Raw genomic sequence first — 19,780 nt, 5'->3', positions numbered from 1 at the left:
AAAAAATCAGTTTAAAATTATTATAAATAAAGACTGTATTCCAGTTAAACGTTGGATACTATGTACATATAAAAGTTCATTCCTTAGGACCTTGCCAATTGTGAGATACAATGTCTATATCTAAAGTCAGATGTCAGATATACAGATAATCTTGATTGCTGTTCTATGTAATATTCCCACAATAGAAAATCTTTACTTCATCTGTATTTTGGTAGGCTAAAAAGTTAAAACGTCTTTATTTTAAAATGCTTAACGGCAACTTTACCAAAGGCCGGTCTCTGTCAGGCAACTCCGTGTGTGCTCCACGAGAATCCGGCGTCTGACGTCACGGTTTCCACCTCGAGGGCTCGCCTCTGATCAGCCAATTGGAACCTCCGTGGGTCCCTGTCTGTCAGTCTGTTGTTATCCGGTCTGATTCTTAGTAGTTTGCTTATAGTTGGAGGTTGCTCTTAGTGCTGTGCACGCCACCTCTTTTTTATGGGTATCCGCCAGGGGATAAAAATAATGCAGTACAACCCGGGTTGATAATTCTTCTGTACAAAGGTAGTACAAAGGTAGTTAATCCTTAGATTGTGTTATGTGGTGCTGGTTGTCTACGCGTTTCACTCCTTTCAGAGCTTTATCAAGAATGACTAGCCCACATTATCCTCCTCCTTTTCAAGGTGTCTCTGTGTTCTGATTGGTCAAAGTTTTGCTTGATTAAAGAGATTGAGTTTTTCTGACATCTGACTCTTTGTTTTTTCTCTGACATCTGACTCTTAGTTTTTTCTTATATCCTTAGTGGAATATTCACTGTATCTTTTAGGTCCTTTTCAAAAGAAAGATTCACATTTCTTTTTATAATAACGAGTCATATTTAACAGTATCATTCAACTTCTATGTGGTATTTTACAAATATGTATTTAATAAACTGTCAGCAAAGATATATTCTTTTAAAATATAACTTTTTAGTCCAAGATGAAAGGGGATACATCTAATTCGGAATTTAAACCTCTAGGGTTCAGAGTATCGTATTTGAAGATAAGTTCAGCCTCCTTGATTAGTAACTTTTTTTCAATGTTTCCCCCTCTCCAATGTTTTTTTATAGTTTTAATTCCCCAGTATGTTAAGTCCTTTGTTCTCCCTTTGTGAACTGTTTTGAAATGTTTGTACAAATAGGTGTCCTCCAACCCTTTCTCTATGCTCCTTAGGTGTTCCCTAATTCTATCCCTTATTGCTCTTTTCGTTTCTCCAATATAAAACAAATTACACGTGCATTTTAAAACATAAATGGCACATGTATGTGTACACCTAATTAGTTCTTTTATTTGAAAGATATCTTTGGAATTATTAAACTTAATTTCTTTAATTTTTTTACTGTGACCACAGGCCTTGCAAGAATAACAAGGAAAAAAGCCCACTGGTTTTGTACCAAATAGATTTTTTTGTATTGTCAGCTTTTTGTTGTTTTTTTGTCTTGGTGCTAATATCGATTTTAATATCGATTTTAAGTTTGTGGCTTTTTTAAAGATGAAGGTAGGGTTACTTGGAATTTTTTCTCCTAAGATGTTATCCTCTTTTAGGATGTGCCAGTGCTTTTTGACAATTTTCTTTACCAGATTGTAATCTACATTATACTCTGTAATAAAGGGTACTTTAATCTGTTCATCATTAGTATCTTTAGTTTTCACTTTATATTCTAACAGGGTTTTCCTCTCAGTGTTTGTGGCCCTTTGTATGGCTTTTCTCGTGTGTTCTTTATCATAACCTTTAGAGTTAAATCTTTCTTCTAGAATCTCAACCTGTTGTTCAAAGTCAATTAGTCTTGAGCAGTTTTTCCTAATTCTTAGGCACTGTCCAACAGGTATATTCTCTTTCCAAGTGTTCAAATGGCAGCTTTCAGCATGAATATATGTATTACAATCTACCTTTTTGAAGTGTGTTTTAGTTTCAATAATATTATTAATGGTCATTATCTCTAAATCCAAAAATGTTATAGCGGTTTAACTATAATTATGAGTAAAGGTTAGGCCATAGGTGTTATTATTCATTTGTTCAAGGAGAGTTAGAAGTCCTAATTCCGATCCTTTCCATACAAGCAGAAGGTCATCTATATACCTTTTATAGAGTACAAGGTTTGCACCATAGCCACCTTCGCAAAAAAACTTGGTCTCCCAGGCTCCCATGAATAAATTAGCGTAGCTAGGTGCAAACCTTGTACCCATAGCTGTACCCTCTGCCTGTATATAGAAAGTATCATTAAAAGAAAAATAATTGTTTTCTAGAATAAATTTTATAATTTTTAATATAAAGTTTTTTTGTATTTCCTTCATATCACTATCCTGTTTTAGAAAGGTGTCTATTGCTTTAATACCCTTAGTGTGGTCAATAACGGTGTATAGTGACGTCACGTCACAGGTCACAAGGAACATGTCATCTTCCCATTTTAGAGAGTTTAATATATTTAAAACTTGTGTGGAATCCCTAAGGTAAGAGTCTAATTTTTGGACATATTTCTGAAGGTAACCATCTATATATTTAGACAAGTTGGCTGATAGGGAATCAATCCCTGAAATTATGGGCCTCCCCGGTGGGTTATTTAAACATTTGTGGATTTTTGGGAGGAAATAAAAAATGGGGATTCTTGGATTTTTTGGGGTTAAAAACTGAAACTCTTTTTCTTTGAGTACCTGCAATTTTTTACCTTCTAATAAGATTTTATCTAGTGACTGTGTAAACTTTGTCGTTGGATCATAATCTAGTTTTCTGTAGGTTTTTTTGTCATTGAGTAATCTATGTGCTTCTTTTAGATAGTTCTGCGTGTCCATGAGGACAATCCCTCCGCCCTTATCAGCTGATTTAATGGTCAAATCAGTGTTATTTTTCAGATTGTCCAGTATAGTTTTTTCTTTTTTAGTCATATTATACTTTCTTAATTTTGGTGGATTGCATTTTTTTAAATCACTTAAAACCATTTTTTCAAATGTGTCCAAATAGTTACCTTTAGAATGTATGGGATTAAAGTATGATTTTGGTTTTAGATTGGAGTGTATGAACTTTTCTGTATTTACAGGTTTAGTAGTGAGCTCTTTTTCAACAGGATTTTTTAGATAGAATCTTTTGAGGGTTAAATTTCTTACGAATTTTTTTACATTAATATAGGTATTGAATTTGTTAAGTCTAGTTGTGGGAGCATAAGACAAGCCTAGACCCAAAACTTTTTCTTCCTCTGTCGTTAGTTGAATACTGCTTAAATTGAAAATTCCCTGCTGACCTTTAGCTATCTCAGCCTTTTTGCTTCGTTTGAGCATTCCCCTTCCTCTCTTTCCTCTAAACTTCTTTTTTTCTTCTGGTTTAGTTCTTTTTCTGTCCTGATCGGGAACATTTGGTTGCCCTCCTTTAGAGGGCTCTTCTCTAAAAAAAAAGGGAACTAGTATTAGTATTATGGTCTTCTCTACCTTCAGTTTCTCTAAAGGCATCAAAGCGATTATAAGTGGGGGTCCTCCACTTCATAGTGATTATTCCTGTCCTCTCTAGAATTATCAGCTCTATTGGGCCTTCTTGGATATTGCCATTCTTTTTCCCTATTATAAGGAGTTCTTTGATTGTGATTAGTATTATAATTATTATATGACCTTGGTTCCCAATTTTGAGAATTTCTGTTCCCATATCTTGGATACCATGATCTTTCATTATAACCATTGTGACTGTAGTGACGATTATTGCCAAATTCATTCTGTCGATTATATCCCTGTGTTGTATTGTGTGAATATTCATTTCTATACTGTTGATTATTTCTATACTCATGAGTGTCAGTGTTCATATGATTAACTTTTCTAGTTCTTTTTTCATATGTATTCTCATTTCTGGTATTCTTATCCGTGATCTCCATTACATCTTCATTAGTTATATCTTGTTGTATACGGTTATCTTTAGTGTCTCTTTCCATTTTACCCCATTTTGTTCTTAAGAGGTCTTTGTTTAGATTATCTAATTTACCAATTATTACTTTTTGTCTCTCTTTATATTCATTCTCATTTTTTCTATCTGTGAGTTTTTCTTTAATTTCTAAAATACTTTTCTCTATTTCTAATAGAGTCCCTTTTCGTGATCTTTTTAATATGTCTATAAGAGTGTTTGAAGCCTTTGTGAGTGTATCTTTCCATTCTAATTGTAAATCCTCTTTTAGAGGAAAAGTGCAATTTTTCTTAATCTGTAAACCCCTTGGAATGATCCCTTTTTGTGTATATCTATTTAAAAAAACTAATTCCATTTTCTGCTTAAGTTCTTTAGTAAGTGCATATTCCAAACTTTGCATAAGATCTGAGGTTTTTTCAGGTGAAATTGTGTCAATATGTGGTATATTATCGTCTTTCAAATCCAAGAAAATGTTGTCCCTAAAGTCAAATATATCATCCATGCTTTCACTAGCTGCTACTACCAAAGAAGGAAAAGTGAAAAATCGTGTGAGATAGTGGGTGATGGTAGTGCGCTTAGTGTAGGGTATTAAACACCTTAACTAAATAGCAGATCCTTCAAGCTACTATAGTGAAAAATTGACAAGTGTGAGAGGGAAAGTAAGGGCGCTAGAAAAGCTAAAAATACCACTGAAAGCTAAGAGATAAATGTATAATGACCAAGGACTTCTAATAGATTAATAATGTATTTAATGTGCCATAAAGGATGACAAAGAAACAAAATTACAAAATTAAAAGGGATGTCTCCCAAAAAATTGCATAATAAAAAATCAGTTTAAAATTATTATAAATAAAGACTGTATTCCAGTTAAACGTTGGATACTTCGTACATATAAAAGTTCATTCCTTAGGACCTTGCCAATAAAAATACTCTATAAAAGGTATATAGATGACCTTCTGCTTGTATGGAAAGGATCGGAATTAGGACTTCTAACTCTCCTTGAACAAATGAATAATAACACCTATGGCCTAACCTTTACTCATAATTATAGTAAAACCGCTATAACATTTTTGGATTTAGAGATAATGACCATTAATAATATTATTGAAACTAAAACACACTTCAAAAAGGTAGATTGTAATACATATATTCATGCTGAAAGCTGCCATTTGAACACTTGGAAAGAGAATATACCTGTTGGACAGTGCCTAAGAATTAGGAAAAACTGCTCAACACTAATTGACTTTGAACAACAGGTTGAGATTCTAGAAGAAAGATTTAACTCTAGAGGTTATGATAAAGAACACACGAGAAAAGCCATACAAAGGGCCACAAACACTGAGAGGAAAACCCTGTTAGAATATAAAGTGAAAACTAAAGATACTAATGATGAACAGATTAAAGTACCCTTTATTACAGAGTATAATGTAGATTACAATCTGGTAAAGAAAATTGTCAAAAAGAACTGGCACATCCTAAAAGAGGATAACATCTTAGGAGAAAAAATTCCAAGTAACCCTACCTTCATCTTTAAAAAAGCCACAAACTTAAAATCGATATTAGCACCAAGTGAGCTCAAAAGACAAAAAAACAACAAAAAGCTGACAATACAAAAAAATCTATTTGGTACAAAACCAGTGGGCTTTTTTCCTTGTTATTCTTGCAAGGCCTGTGGTCACAGTAAAAAAATTAAAGAAATTAAGTTTAATAATTCCAAAGATATCTTTCAAATAAAAGAACTAATTAGGTGTACACATACATGTGCCATTTATGTTTTAAAATGCACGTGTAATTTGTTTTATATTGGAGAAACGAAAAGAGCAATAAGGGATAGAATTAGGGAACACCTAAGGAGCATAGAGAAAGGGTTGGAGGACACCTATTTGTACAAACATTTCAAAACAGTTCACAAAGGGAGAACAAAGGACTTAACATACTGGGGAATTAAAACTATAAAAAAACATTGGAGAGGGGGAAACATTGAAAAAAAGTTACTAATCAAGGAGGCTGAACTTATCTTCAAATACGATACTCTGAACCCTAGAGGTTTAAATTCCGAATTAGATGTATCCCCTTTCATCTTGGACTAAAAAGTTATATTTTAAAAGAATATATCTTTGCTGACAGTTTATTAAATACATATTTGTAAAATACCACATAGAAGTTGAATGATACTGTTAAATATGACTCGTTATTATAAAAAGAAATGTGAATCTTTCTTTTGAAAAGGACCTAAAAGATACAGTGAATATTCCACTAAGGATATAAGAAAAAACTAAGAGTCAGATGTCAGAGAAAAAACAAAGAGTCAGATGTTAGAAAAACTCAATCTCTTTAATCAAGCAAAACTTTGACCAATCAGAACACAGAGACACCTTGAAAAGGAGGAGGATAATGTGGGTTAGTCATTCTTGATAAAGCTCTGAAAGGAGTGAAACGCGTAGAAAACCAGCACCACATAACACAATCTAAGGATTAACTACCTTTGTACTACCTTTGTACAGAAGAATTATCAACCCGGGTTGTACTGCATTATTTTTATCCCCTGGCGGATACCCATAAAAAAGAGGTGGCGTGCACAGCACTAAGAGCAACCTCCAACTATAAGCAAACTACTAAGAATCGGACCGGATAACAACAGACTGACATACAGGGACCCACGGAGGTTCCAATTGGCTGATCAGAGGCGAGCCCTCGAGGTGGAAACCGTGACGTCAGACGCCGGATTCTCGTGGAGCACACACGGAGTTGCCTGACAGAGACCGGCCTTTGGTAAAGTTGCCGTTAAGCATTTTAAAATAAAGACGTTTTAACTTTTTAGCCTACCAAAATACAGATGAAGTAAAGATTTTCTATTGTGGGAATATTACATAGAACAGCAATCAAGATTATCTGTATATCTGACATCTGACTTTAGATATAGACATTGTATCTCGCAATTGGCAAGGTCCTAAGGAATGAACTTTTATATGTACATAGTATCCAACGTTTAACTGGAATACAGTCTTTATTTATAATAATTTTAAACTGATTTTTTATTATGCAATTTTTTGGGAGACGTCCCTTTTAATTTTGTAATTTTGTTTCTTTGTCATCCTTTATGGCACATTAAATACATTATTAATCTATTAGAAGTCCTTGGTCATTATACATTTATCTCTTAGCTTTCAGTGGTATTTTTAGCTTTTCTAGCGCCCTTACTTTCCCTCTCACACTTGTCGAAGAAAAATTGTTAATAGGTGTAAATTAGAAAGTTGCTTAATATTGCATGTTCTATTTGATTCAGTAAATTAAAAAAATGGGCTTAGTGTCCCTTTAAGATGACCTTGTTTCTCCACTTCCTTTTTACTTAGTGAAATCCCCATTAACATTTGAACAAAACCAAAAACATGTCTGCTAGAAATCACAGGCTTTCCAGGTAGCCACATACAGTAAAAACTGGTAAACTGGCACTTAGATAGCTTCACTAAGGCTAGTATTCTATGAATATGTGTTTTAGGCTAATCACTAATGCTGTAAAATCACTCCATTCTTAGTACTAGGGCTAAATAAAATGAGAACAGAGTTACAGGCCACTCTCCTAGATTTTTTAAGTATGGCAACAAATGGCATATGCCATATTGCAGGTCTTCTTCAGTCTTCAATTCTGATATTATTTTAGATATGCTAATAGTAGAGGAAAATAAATGGCAGAGCAAGAAACTATTTTTTTATTCAATCGAAACTTCTTAGAGTAGAAGTAAAAATAATATATGTATACAGTGTAAACATTAACATAAGTGTCTAAAATTAAGAAAGCAAATCACAATATCATAATCTAAGCCATATAATACATGCCACTTGAAAATAAGGGACAATTATGCATACTGAATCATTTCTGTTATAATCACTACTATTATTATGAGTAAGCAAGATCATAGTGTAACTATACAATGATAGGAAGATCATCATTTAACATAATAATCACATCAATGATCATAATTTAGCTTTTTATATTCATATGGATTGCATCTGAAGATAAAATAACAAGACATGCATTTGCATGTATGTTTTGTTATTTGTTGAGTAATTGTGGCAAATTTTAGCAAGAATAATGCCATTGGTTCTTGACTGTGCTAATGTAAACTTTATCTGTTAAGATGTAAAGATAATGAATTATGGCTCAAGTATTTATTAGCTTATAAAGTTGATTAAAGGGGCATTGGACTTCAGGAGATTAGAACTGTCACTAGGATATTTCACACTCTATAGCTGAGAGGCAAATCTATATACAATCCATATCTACTAGACTAGTAGATCAAAAACTTTTTTCACTATGAAAGTACTTGCTTAATATACCAGAAATAAAATCTTAAGATTTTTTTTTTAAATATAAATGTTCAATAAATTATTGTGTACCCATTGAGCTGCTTTCTATAGAAATTTGTCACTAATTATAAGCACACTGGACTTGATGGCCTTATGATTTTTTTAGTGATGCATTAAAAAGTTCCTTGATAAATGTGCACTTCTGCCAGGTATTTTTATTGTAATACATTTTTATTGATTCCCCATTGCTCTGAATTATTCACTTTTACAGATCATCCACATCTCATTGATCTGATCCCAGGCTAATTTCCCTGTAGCACAGTCAGTCAAAAGATACGACACACAAGTATGGTAAATACACATTTAACACACACTTCCAAAGGTGTAAACTAGTAGAATTGCATCAAAACTTATGAGGCAAACATTTTATTTAGCAAAATGTTTTATTCCACTTTCATGCACCAATGACCACCTGTCCTGTTTTTTGTTCTACTGAAACCTTTACATTTTCACAATGTCTACCCAATCACTCAATGTTCATGGTTTATTTCCATCATATTCTCATCTAATGATCACATTGCCTAAAATCAAGTATATTACAACTAGGCCACCTTTGTTTATATTTACTATTATGTTTTAAATAGATAGCTGAAGACTAGGAATTATTGCGTGGGAGCTCTGATGATCTTTCTTTTCAAAAATCATTCCAGTCCAGGGTAACAGCAACAGTTTAAATGAGAAAAAAGCTGTTGATTAGTAAATGATATAACATTTTGCCGTGGTACAATATCTTTGAGGAAAGGAAGTTCCTTGATCCTGGGTTCAATTATCCATTGAACACAACGTGCTCACATTTTTATATGTTTTTTGTTGCAAGCTTAAAGGGACACTGAACCCAAATGTTTTATTTTGCAATTCAGAAAGAGCATGCAATTTTAAGCAACTTTCTAATTTACTCCTATTATCAATGTTTCTTTGTTCTCTTGCTATCTTTATTTGAAAAAGAAGGCATCTAAGCTTTTTTTGGTTACAGTACTCTGGACAGCACTTTTTTATTGGTGGATGAATTTATCCACCAATCAGCAAGGACAACCCAGGTTGTTCACCAAATATGGGCCGGCATCTAAACTTACATTCTTGCATTTCAAATAAAGATACCAAGAGAATGAAGAAAATTTGATAATAGGAGTAAATTAGAAAGTTGCTTAAAATTTCATGCTCAATCTGAATCACGAAATAAATTTTTTGGGTACAGTGTCCCTTTAAGACAACAAAATCTTATTTAAATATTAAATTAATACTATCAAAATGAAAGATTTATATAAAATAAATATATGAGTGTTTTTTATTAATTATAATCCAAAGCTGTACTGAGGTACATTCACGTGCATCTGGATATCAAAATGCTTATTTTTTTAATTGAAAATATTCTCAGGTTTTCTAACAATCAGGCAAAAAAAACTTAACACGCATTAGAATGCAATAATGTATTCTGTAGAATGTGGATGAAATATCTCTGTATCATTGTTTAAGTGAAACTAAACTTTGTGATTTTCTTAATATAACATCTTCTTTAAGTCTCATTACATAGCAAAGTAAAATGATTTCCATTTCTGAGATGTGATTAAACTCAAATTTACTCCCTGGTTAAGGTTTAGCTTTTATATGAAGAAGAAAAAATAGACCTCAGAAGCCAGCAGTCTTGTGCGATGGCACTCCGTGAGACCATTAAATTTAATCCTTCCTTCAAAATCACTCCAGGGGTGATTTCAATTAAATTTGTTCAAAATTTATCAGTTTCCTGCATGTTGGCATAAATGATTCAACGCCACTTACATATTCACTGAGTAGAATGCATTGAAGGGTACATATAATTGTTATAACTTTTCTCAGTTTCTTCATAAATCCACTTAATAGGAGCTTCTATTATTTAAACACTTGCCCTCCCCTATTAAAATGTCCTTGTTTTTCTTTGAGGAACAGGAACTAATTTTGTATGCTAATTTAGGGTACACTCCTGAGATATCCAAACTGTCCTTTTCTTTATCATGCAGATTTTCCAATGATAGAAAAGATGTTCAGAGAATTATTAAAGCAGACAAGAATAGTATTTCCCATCAGCAAAGGAAGATATTGGACATTTTACCATCTCATTTCAGTGTTTGTTTTACAGACTTTCTTCTACACCAAAGTTACTGAAGATAATGTAGAAGATTTAACCTATAAATGATAAAATAAATATTTTTTTTTCATTAACAATTGACTAGACATATTTTGACTCGTCCAAAATTGTCATAACAATTATTCAGGGAAATTTGTTTCTTCAAATATTTTTTCGCTGCGCTATTCGAAACAAAAATTTTAGTTAAACATTTAAATTAGTTTTCATGAAACAAATGTAAATGTTTAAAAAGTACAGGTGAAAAAATTGACCTGTACCTAAAATACTTTCCTACATACACCATAGAATTTTCTAACCCATTTCATGTCCACCACACATCGATAAATGCCGACAGCATACACTGTCAACATTTATCATTGCACAAACAGTTCTTGTGAACTGCTTGTGCAATGCCGCCCACTGCAAATTCGCAACCAATTGACCGCTAGCAGGGGGTATCAATCAGCCCGATCATATAGGATCGGGCAGATTGAAAATTAAAGGGACAGTGCACACCAATTTTTATATAACTGCATGTAATATACACCACTATAAAGAAGAATATGCACAGATACTGATCTAAAAATCCAGTATAAAACCTTTTAAAAACTTGCTTAGAAGCTCTCATCTTAGCACTGTTGATTAGGTTAGGCTGGGACACCCAATGAAAGGGGCTGGAAAAGCAGGAAGAGGATTCCCCTCCCCCTTTCCCTGCATATGAAAAGACAGATTACACAAAAAAACCAGCAGGCATATGTAGACTTCAGTCTACATCTGATACATTGGGGCTTGGTTAGGAATCTGACAATCAGCACAATGCTTTTAAAAAATAAGCAAAACTATACATTACTACAATAATACTCACATATGGGCTATATGAATGGATCATTTACAAATCTAGTGTAAAATGTCCCTTTAATATAAACAAATGTAATACCTCAGTTTGCACTTAATTTTTTTAGCAATTCTTTACTTTACACATGTAGATTATTAAAGGGACATAATACTCATATGCAAAATCACTTGAAACTGATGCAGTATAACTGTAAAAAGCTGACAGGAAAATATCACCTGAGCATCTCTATGTAAAAAAGGAAGATATTTTACCTCACAATTTCCTCAGCTCAGCAGAGTAAGTTCTGTGTAAAAAGTTATACTCAGCTGCAGCCCAGCTGCAGGTAAAAAAAAATATGAAGAAATGAACTGCAGCCAATCAGCATTACAGTGCTGAGGTCATGAACTCTTTTACTGTGATCTCATGAGATTTGACTTAACTCCTATGAGATTTCATCGTAAACTTCCTTACACTGAATAGGGAAATAACATGAGAGTGAACGAGGCTCAACCCTTTGGCTGTCCTGGGACAGACATACTGATATGCTGCTTAGAAGTCCTTTTACAATGAGATGTGGCTACTGCAGAACTTTTGAGGTAAAATATCTTTCTTTTTTACATAGAGATGTTCAGGTGATATTTTCTAGTCAGCTTTTTACAGCTATACTGCATCACTTTCAAGTGTTTAAACATTTGGGTATTATGGCCCTTTAAGTGTATGGTTGGAAAAATAATGATTATTAATAAATGAAAACACACAATTCAGAAACTGGTAGAACAGGGCTGGCCAAATTGGGGCCACAAGCCACACACAGCCCACTAAGATTTTTTTGTGTAAAAGTAACAATTTTAAAAAAAAACTAAAATGTGATTATAATCTTTTTTGTTTGTTTTATCTTTTGCATATGTGAGTATGTCATGAACCCTGTAACTATTCCCTCTATTATTGACCTTATTTTATATACTCTTCATACAATGCTTAAAAAAATATTGAACCACAAGATATAAACCTTAGTATCGTTAAGACTAAAACAATTTGGGGCATATTTATCAAAGCGTCAACCTCAGTGCATTTGCCGGCTTCAATACATTTTCCAAACATTGCCCGACATCGCTGATACGGATCCACATACGATCTGCTTATTTATTAAAAAAACTATCAAAAACACGCACGTGAAGTATGGTGCGATGAGCATCTCACTGTTGTTAACTTACAGTTATTGATGTCGCAGTTATTCGTGTTTTTCCCAACTTTATTTATACCATTTCATAACTGTCCATGAACAAGCACATTTCTCTAAAACAAATCTTTTATTTTTTATCTGTTAATGTTCAAGAAATAGATAGATTTATACCCCAACAAACAATATCTCATAGAAAGTTATTTAAATATTTATTTGTTATATGATACTTTCACATAAATTAATGTGTATTTGTATTTCTAGAAGTCATGATATGAGTTTATCTCTTTTTTTTTCTAAATTATTAGTAATGCTAGAATGTGTACATATATCTTTGCACATACTTGTGTGTGTGTATATATATATATATATATATATATATATATATATATATATATATATATATATATATATATATATATATTTGTATATATATGTATATATATATATATACTGTATATATATAGACATGTATCTATATACATGTAAATATATATGTGTCTAATTATATACTGTATATGTAAATATATATATATATATATATATAAATATATATATATGTTTTGTGTGTAAATACATATGTATAAATATTTAATATTCTTTTCATATTTTTATTTTTTAATAATAATGTTATTTCCGATCTTAAAGGGACATCAAAAACTCATATCAGAAATATAATTATGAAGATATAGAAGACCATCTCAAGCAACATAACATTCTTGGAACTTGTATTATTCCTCAGATGTCTTTTTTAGTAGAAATAGCAATGCACATGTGCAAGCCAATCATATGAGTCATCTATGTGCAGTCATCAATCAGCAGCTAAGCTACACACTTTATCTACATATGCTCTTCATTAAAGGATATTTTAAAAATGAAGAGAAATAAAATATATATAAAAATATATATAAAACCAAAGAATAATTTACCACATTGCAAACTATTTATATATCTTTCAACATATATTTTGCTTCCATGCCACTTCAAAATAACATTTAAATGAATACAGCTACCCTATCATTTTGATTACATATATATTTATCATAAAACAATTTTAACTTTTTTTATTTTTAAAAGAACTAAAAATATTTATAAAATGTTTTGCATGGCCTCCTGTAGGCCCCGCACTGCTGTGGCGACAATTTGTAGCCCCTCTGCCAGTTGGTTGAAAAGATCCCGAAGGAAGGGCTCTGTTTGTGTTCCCTGATCGCGATCTATAAAAAGACAAAATAAAATATGTTCTACAAATTCATTATCAAGATATAATTGTGAAAACCTAATATTAAGTTTTCTTACATTCTACTCCAGTCCTCATCTGGCCTCACCGGCGAGAAGGCTGGGGCAGGATCCTACCCTGGTACTTGGTCATCTGTCAGAGATGAAGCACAAACACAAATCATTGTTAGTATGAGGACTATGTGACAAGGCTTATATTATACACATAATTGTTGTTGAAAAACCTGTACAAACATTTTAATTCTAAAAACACAATCCATTACATTAACCTGCATCCTGAATGAACCTGTAGAAAAATCAATTTTTATTGTTAAATACTGCAAACATACAGCTAGATTACGAGTTTTGAGCGCTATAGGGATTTTAACGACCACCACAAAAGCGGATTTATTTCACCTCTTGTCAGGGTGCCAGGAATCAGACTGAGACAAGTAATGCAGAAATAATCACACCTTTATTAATAGCAAAAAATAATAAAAAGTCCACAAGTCAAATAACAGTCAGGAGTCAAAGCCAGAGCTGGTAGTTAGACGAGCCGAGTCAGGAGCCAAAGCGAGTAGTCAGACAAGCTGAGTCAGGAACCAGGAGGGACGTCAGACAGCCAGGTAATACACAGGAACAGGAACTCACAAACAGGTCTGAGACAACGCAAGGGCAAAGCATACTGAATAGAGGCCCTTTAAATAATAAGTGATGAAAATTCTGAGACTGCAACCTGTCTCACACGGATGATGTACAACAGTCTGGCCATAAGAGGGCGTGCTGGAAATGACCAGCATAACACACTCTGCACCAGATTCAGCAAGAAAAGTTAAGCAAAATGACTGCCAGCAGCACATGGCAAACAAAGCAGGGAAAAAACCCTGACAGTACCCTCCCCTCAATGACCCCTCCCCCACAGGAGGACAAAAGGCTTATTGGAGATAGGTACATAGAAGGCACAGAGGAGGGCGGGAGCATGAACATCAGAGGAAGGAACCCATGAACGCTCCTCAGGACTGTAGACCCTCCAGTGAACCAAATACTGTACACGGCCCCTGGACATACTAGAGTCAATAATGCTGCTGACCTCATATTCTTCATGGTTGTCAATAGAGATAGGATGGGGACGAGGCAAAACAGTGGTAAACCGATTAAGAACCAATGGTTTCAAGAGGGAGACATGAAAAACATTGGAGATGTGCATTGCAGGAGAAAGGTCAACAGCATAAGCAACAGGATTGACCCGTTGGAGTATTCAAAAAGACCAACATAACAAGGAAACAGTTTATTGGAAGGCACACAAAGGTTCAAGTTTTGAGAGGACAGCCAAACCCTCTCACCAACCTGGTAGGAAGGTGCAGGCAGATGCCTACGATCAGCCTGGAGCTGCATAGAAGATGAAGGCAATCCTGAATCTGCACCCACGTGGAACGTAGTTGCTGGAGATGCTCCTCCAAAGCCAGAATACCCTGAGACATGAATGGATAGGGCAACAAGGATGGTTGAAACCCAAAATTCGCCATGAACAGGGATAACTGGGAGGAGGCATTAATAGCACTATAACGAGTGAACTCTGCCCAAGGTAACAGTTCAGACCAATTATTGTGGTGATCTTAGACATAGCAACTGTTCCAGAGCTTGATTAGACTGTTCCTCAGCCCCATTGGATTGAGGGTGATATGCCGAAGAGAAGGAAATTTGGATCCACATTTGAGCACAAAAAGTAACGCAAAAATCTGAAGACAAACTGGCTACCCTGGTCCGAGACTATTTCCTTGGGTAGCCCATGTAAACAGAAGACCTCCTGGGCAAAAATTGAAGACAGCTTCTGAGCGGTAGGCAGCTTCTTCAAGGGAATACAATCCATTAGGATAACAGCATTGCCATTAGAAACAGGTAGCTCGACAATTAAGTCCATGGAAAGGTGTGTCCAAGGACGCTCACTATTAGAAATAGGTTGAAGAAGACCCACAGGAAGACGTTGAGGAGTCTTATTCTGTGTACAAACTGAGCAGGAGACAACATACGCAGCAGCATCAGAACGAAGACCTGGCCACCAGAATTGTCGAGTGACAGACTAAATTATTTGGTTCTTGCCAGGGAGACCTGGGGCTTTTGGATAGTGGTAAGTGTGCAAAAGTTTAGTTTGAAGACTCTCAGGAACAAAGCACTTACCACTAGGTTTCTCAGGAGGTGCATTGGTTTGTGTAGCCAGGATCTCCTCCCCAAGTGAGAAGTCAAATTAGTATGTATGGTAGCCAAAATATGATCAGGAGGTATAACTGAAGTAGGTACAGACTCCTCCTTGGACAGAGGCGAAAATTGTTGAGAGAGGGCATCAGCCCTAACATTCCTACTACCAGGCAGGTAGGAGACCACATAATTAAACCAAGACAAAAATAGCGCCCATCTGGCCTGTAAGGGCGACAAACATTTTGCTTCAGATAGATAAGTTAAATTCTTGTGGTCAGTAAGAATGAGCACTGGTACGCTAGTACCCTCAAGAAGGTGCCTTCATTCCATGAGTGACAAAATTATGGCCAGTAATTCCCTGTCACCAACTTCATGATTGCACTCCGCTGGAGACAATTTCTTAGAGAAGAAACCGCACGGATGCAGGAACCATCAGGCCTAGGACGTTGAGACAAGAGAGCACCTACTCTAGTCTCAGATGTATCAAACTCAAGAATGAAAGGCAGGACAGGGTTAGGATAAGCCAGTACTAGAGTAGCAGCAAAGGCAGTCTTAAGACTATCAAAGGCCTTAATAGCAGTACGTGACCAATGGAGTGGATAATTCTCTTTACGGGTCATGTCTGTGATAGGTTTGACCAAGGACCAAAAAAAAGTTGAATAGACTGAAGACCAACTGGGCGAGGCCACTGCAGAACTGCAGACAACTTGTCAGGATCCATGGAGAACCCTGTAACGGAGATCACATGACCTAGGAAGGTTACTTGAGTCTGATGGAATTCACATTTCTCGAGTTTACAAAACAGGCTATTCTCACGTAGTCTCTGAAGTACCCGTGTGACATCAGAATGATGAGCCTCAAGTGTGGGTGAGTGTATGAGGATGTTGTCTAAGTACTCCACAACACACTGTTGCAACATATCTCGTAGGACATCATTAATAAATTCCTGACAGCAGGAGCATTACATAGGCCAAAGGGCATTACAAGATATCCATAATGCCCGCTCCTGTGTTAAATGCTGTTTTCCATTCATGGCCCTCCTTAATCCTAACAAGATTGTATGCTCCTCTCAAATCAAGTTTAGAAAAGACCGTAGCTCCCTTGAGGCAGTCAAAGAGTTCCGTAATGATTGGAATAGGGTAAGCATTCTTAATGGTAATACGATTAAGACGCCTATAATCGATGCATGGTCTTAACTTGCCTGCAGGAGAGCAGGATTTGCGGATGATTCCCCGCGACAGAGCATCGACAACATACTCCTCCATAGCACAATTCTCTGCAACAGACAGCGGGTAAACTCGGCCCCGAGGAGGAATGGCTCCGGGTTGCAGGTCTATGGCACAATCACAAGACCGGTGAGGAGGCAACGTACCGGCACGAACCTTGTCAAAAATGTATAGGAACTCTCGGTACTCCTCTGGCAATTGAGATACAGAAGAAGTGCACAAGACTGGTTTCCGAAGATAAGAGGAAATACATTGCGGAGACCATGACAACATTTTGAACCTGCGCCAGTCCAGACTGGGATTGTGCTTTTGGAGCCATGGATAACCCAGAACAACCGGAAAATGCAGATAGTTAATCACCTGGTACTGGAGGGTTTCAAAATGGAGAGCCCCAACAGCCATGGATAACGGAGTGGTTTCATGAGTAACAAGTGCGGGCTGAAGGACCCTGCCATCAATGGCCAAAATAGCAAGCGGAACGGACCGAGGCAATACAGGAATGAAGTGGTTTGATACAAAAGCACTGTCACTGAAATAGCCCGCTGCACCTGGGTCAACAAGGGCCTGGTTGACTATGGAGGAGTCCACCCAGGAAAGGACAACCGTGACCAAAGGTTTCTCCTTTAATGGTTCTGGGGACGAGGATAAACCACCCAAGGTCTGCCCCCTACAGGACCTTAGGTGCAAGCGTTTCCTGGCCATGTAGGACAAGACTTTAAAGGTGGCCCTGTAACCCACATTAGAGGCAGAGCCCCTCCCTCCTCCTAAAGGCCCTCTCCGTGAATCCCAACTGCATTGGTTCAGGAGTACCTGGTGACTCGGGACCAGCGAGTAGTCACTCGAGCCGAGTCAGGAACCAGGAGGGACGTCAGACTTCCAGGTAATACACAGGAACTCCCAAACAGGTCTGAGACAATGCAAGGGCAAAGCATACTGAACAGAGGCCCTTTAAATAATAAGTGATGACATCACAATTCTGAGACTGCAACCTGTCTCACATGGATGATGTACAACAGTCTGGCCATAAGAGGGCGTGCAGGAAATGAGCAGCATCACACACTCTGCACCAGATTCAGCAAGAAAATGTAAGCAAAATGGCTGCCAGCAGCACATGGCAAACAAAGCAGGGAAAAAACCCTGACACCTCACTATAGCGATGGTATTACAAGTTTTGAAAAAGCAGGCTTATGCAGGCGATATGGTGGCTTCGAGCTCCATACCGCACTGAAAACAAGGGATGCTTTGACGTGCTCGTGCATGATTTCCAAATAAACATCAATGAGGAGAGCCGACAAAAAAAGCCTAACACCTGCGATCGCGGAAACAAAAGCTCTGTAACACTGTCCTATTGATGTCTATGGGGAAAAAGAAAATAATGTTTAAACCTAACACCCTAACATAAACCCTAAGTCTAAACACCCATAATCATCTGCCCCTGACATCGCAGCCACCTACATACAGTTATTAACCCCTAATCTGCTGCCCCAACATCTCCGACACCTAAATACAGTTATGAACCCCTAATCTGCCGCCCCGATATCGCCGCCACCTACATACAGTTATTAACTCCTAATCTGCCACCGCCAACATCGCCGCCACCTACATAAAACTATTAACTATAGAAAAAGTGGTACAGGACCACCTGAAATGGACACTTGGAAGCACTCAAAGTGCCTTGTACTGAACTAGATTAAATGAGCAGCAAGTGGCAGATATCAAAGGGGAATATATAAATATAACTTTTATTCGGGCATTTAAAATAATGGAAAAACAATAAAATTAAAATGACAGGAAATTGCTTCAACCTAAAAGGAGGTTAAATGGCATTGGCGACAATAGCTATAGTATGTTCTATGCGTAGCAAAATTATGAAAAAATAGAGATTGAGTAGTAATTTATATCATAAACAACCTAGGATGTGGTTGTTAATCCATAGCATTCAAAAATAGTTAAATTATATAATCTCTAAAGGTATCTGTATCTAAGGGGAACCCAGTACTTGAGTGGATTTTGTTATGTCAAAATAATTTACCCTGAAGGTGATGATTAATGATTATGGAACATTGCGATATCCCATATAAACTGTAAGTGAAATCTGAATCATCCAAACAGGATTAAGATAATATTTAAGTAATCTAGTAATGTTCTGAGTGGTCATATACGTTATGACATAGATTCATGAAGTTAGGTATTAGTTATGCCTCGTTATTAGATAAGTACCAATAGCCCTAACAGAATAATAAAGTCAAAAGTCTAAAGTCCTTTTGTAACTCTAATAAGTATTTTGTGCCACATAGTATTGTATCTATTTGGATATTCTAATCACTAGTGCAAAATCACTAGATGCTGGGCTATAACGTTACCATAAGCTTGTATGTACTATTTATATTCTCAAACCCTTTGAGAAAGCCGATTCTGTTAGCGAAACATATCAGGGGAGGCTGGGAGTTAAATGGGCTCTCACTCTTCTTTTTAAATCTAGCAAGAATTTAACCTAAAATACTAACATAATTCCCTGTTGCTTGCAGTCTTCAGTAGTACACACCAGCTATTTGATTTAGTCTATAGCAACAGGGCTTAAATCCAGATCCTTCTAAACAATTATGGCAGGTTGTTCATAGAACCGCTTTATTCAGTATTTTCATAGAATATTGTCCATTATGGATAATGTTATGTAGAAGTAATTATCCTCAAATTGGCATTAGAAATCTTGTTTTACTCTATGTGCATTCATAGTTGATACACAAAGATTTAGGTTCTGA

This window comes from Bombina bombina, chromosome 5 (assembly GCF_027579735.1).
Source record: "Bombina bombina isolate aBomBom1 chromosome 5, aBomBom1.pri, whole genome shotgun sequence".
Taxonomy (NCBI): domain Eukaryota; kingdom Metazoa; phylum Chordata; class Amphibia; order Anura; family Bombinatoridae; genus Bombina; species Bombina bombina.
The sequence above is the reverse complement of the archived record's forward strand: the minus strand, read 5'-3'. Positions refer to the sequence as shown.